Here is a 3697-nt window from a genome sequence, read left to right on the forward strand (position 1 = left end):
CGAGACGACCCGAAAGCACTTGATTATATCATGATCTAATTTGTAAGCCTACTTGGGTCTTGGTATTTACTTGTAAGACGAAATTCTTGTTTTGTAATGGATAGTTGCAACTCCGTAAAAAAGAATTCAGTCAAATTTTTCTTATTGGTCTATTTGGAATAGATGGGTGGCTAGATGGATAGGAAAGGTCTCATGGGTCTTAGGTCATTCATGTTCCAAACTATAATGAAAAGAAGGAACTATTACAGTCTTATCCTCTTAAGAAATGGCATTCAAGGCATCAGTCAAACAGGGTATGGGTTAAGAGACAATTTGGAGTTTGAAGCCGCTTATACATGTATGTGATTTAAGTCCGACATGGGGAGTGCCAAAGTATATGACCTACTCTAGTTCACACAAATTCAGAGAGAGAGAGAGAGCAAGTTGAGAGAAAACAAGCAAGGGCACCGGAAGAGGAAAAAAAAAGGGAGACTATGCAGGGTTCATTCATCACAAGGAAGGTGAACTACTCTAGGCCAAACACACCTGCTCAGAAGGAGAAGAGGAGCTCTCGTCTGCACTCTCATAAGGGATCAAACAGGCAACCATAGTATACAGGATGAGGACAACTCAAGTAAACAAGTAGAAATATCCAGATGGGGGGGGGGGGGGGGGGGGGGTGGGGAGGGACTAACACATAGATGCAAGTGATCAATTTTTTTAGAAGAAAGACTCACATGATTCACACAAAAATAGATAAAACAAACCAGATGGGATATGCCACACCTTACTTTCCGGGATCACCCTCATTCAAATAACACTTCCCCTGCCAATGGCAAGTAGGACATACACTAAAGGCACATACCAACATCAGACTGAAACATACACCCTTCCCTGACCATTTAAATCTTATTAACTTCATTTTTTTCCTTCCATTTATCCAAAACAAGAAACTAGCCACTCTCTTCCTCCTCTTAACTATTGTGTCACCTACCGATACCATTATCAAACAAAGACTCAGCCACTATCTCAAGCCAAGCCAATTCATTATTTGATCCTAAGTTCAACAAAACAAACCCTTTCTAACCACATAGTTGGACTTTATTAAGGTAGAACAAATACGACGACTCGGTCAAAACAACAACAAAGAAAGCTTTGTTTACACTCATCACGATGCCAAGGATTTAGCCCAAGGCCATTACCATAACCACTACACGAAACCATTCAAGTGTTAACAACAGACCATTCAAGACCAAGTGAGAGCATGTTCTAGTCGAACCACCAACATTCAGATTTTGTTTATATCTATCACCAAACATGAACTAAAAATTGCCATAATAATCAAAAGAAAGGTGGAAAATGACTACTTATCACTAACAACAAATCATTCAACAATAAGCAAATGCAAGCAAATTTGACAGAATTAAAAGGAAAAGCAATAACTAAAAAGAGTATTACCTTTCTTGAGCACGACCAAGACCAAATAGAGGAGAGAGAGAGAGAGAGATTCCCTCTCCAAACACAAGCCCAATAGTAAAAACAAAATAAAGAACAAGGATTTAGACTAGGCTTTCGAGCAAATCGAAATAACCTTAAGAGAAACTAAAATTTCAACTTTTGAGAACTTTCAAATATCAAATTTCTTAACTCTTTTTAAGTCCCGACCTCTTTACTCACGAAAGGAGGTTTCTATTTATAGGAACCCCAGGATGCACATTAAAACTTACAACAACGGTGTGGGAAGCCATAAATTCAAGCCCAAATCGCAAAGGAAGGGCTCAGATTCAAAGTTCACACAAAATCAACGGTCCTAATCGCCTCTCACGACTGTAAACGAAGTAAATAACAAACAAAATCGCGAACGGTACCTTATAGGGCCTGTTTGGATGAAAATCGAGCAAAATCAGGGGAAAAAGAATGAAGCTTTTAATGCTTCGTCCTCTCTCCAACCATCCACCAACGTTAACAACACTGGTGGCATACAGTAGCAGCGATTTGACCTGACAAGAGAGGTAGAAGGGGTAAGGAGTAGGGAGGCGGCTAGGGTTTTACCCTAGCCCCTTCGTTAAAAATAACATATAGCCCCCCTCCCCCCTCCGCCCTCCCTTGCTGATCATTATTTAGAGGGAGTATTATATCGCTGCTTGGGCCGGGTCGGCCCTTTGTTTTGGACACATCTATTGTTTTTTGGTAAAATTAACAAAATGACTATCTTTTAGTAGTTTTCTATCATTTATAGCTACCTTTTAAAAATTACCATTTGGAGCTATGTTTTCCCAAATTAAGGTATTTTTTGGATGTATTTGATACTTATAAATACATAGTAACACAGTAAAAAATAAAACATATCCCTTGATTTAAGGCCATAACGGTGGGATCAATTAATTAGCTATTAATTGATATTTTTACTATACCCTTCCACAAAATCAGATTTTAGATTACCTTTCCATAACCATTTTCTATTCCTTCATCCAATCTTCAACATTCAAACATAAAAAATGAAAAATTCAAAATTTGAAAACATTCAACAGCCAATATATTTGAAGTTTTCAATATTTATTTTGTTCTTGATTTACCCATGTATTTGATAGCATAACCAATGTATTTGAAATTTTCAATCAAATCCCATGTATTTTATATTAAATCTCATGTATTTGTGTGAGTAACAATTTGCATCACCCATGTATTTTAGCGGTAATGTATTTGAAGTTTTCAATATTGATTTCGTTTTGATTTACATATGTATTTGATAGCATAACCAATGTATTTGAAGTTACCAATCAAACCCTATGTATTTTTATATTAAATCTCATGTATTTGTGTGAGCAACAATTTGCATCACACATGTATTTGATGGATTAATTTGAACAAAATAAACAAATATATAGAAAACTTACAATGTATTTTCGTCACTCATGTATTTGAAACTAGATGAACTGATGGAATTAATTTGAACAAAATACACAAAAATATAGAAAAACTTACATAAATACACCACCAACCACAACAATTGGTAGCTATATCATAGAACATACACAAATACATATATTTTTCATCTTCTCAAAACCCTAAAAAACCATAGACCACCAAAAAAAACCCTAGTCACAGATCAAATGCAACTCGGTCCAAATTTATGAGCACTGGTCCACAGCCCAAAAGTCTTGGCATTTACAGCTACAACTTGCCCACAATGGGAGATAAGCCCACGGCCATAATGAATGATCATTCTAGTTGGAACATCAGTCACATAAAAAAGAAAATGGAAAGGTTAATTGCCTTCTTATGTTTAATTTGTCCACAAAGCTTGAAATCATGGAAACCAAAATTTTTTTGAGAGAGGGACGGCCGCCACCCGTGGTGGTGGTGGTTGATAGAAGGAGAGAGAGAATTTTTTAGGGATTTGAGAAATGAAAAATCTGAAATGGGTAGTGAGTGAGAATAGAGAAAGTCAAAAATTTATGAAAAAAGAGAGAGAATGGTAATGTATATTAAGTGATTAATATTGTTATCATTAAAAGGGAGATATCGGATTGGGGGTGCTAAATTTTAGGTGTATTTTTGCACCAGTAACTGAAAGTTACTGTGTAGCTATATTAGTTAAATTAAAAAAGTATTTAGTTATTATTAGTATTTAAAACAAAAGGTAGTTAATATCACTAATTATGTACTAAAAGTAGCTATAACACGTAATTTTTCCTTTTTTGTTTTGAAAATTGAG

This window comes from Lycium ferocissimum, chromosome 12 (assembly GCF_029784015.1).
Source record: "Lycium ferocissimum isolate CSIRO_LF1 chromosome 12, AGI_CSIRO_Lferr_CH_V1, whole genome shotgun sequence".
Taxonomy (NCBI): Eukaryota; Viridiplantae; Streptophyta; class Magnoliopsida; order Solanales; family Solanaceae; genus Lycium; species Lycium ferocissimum.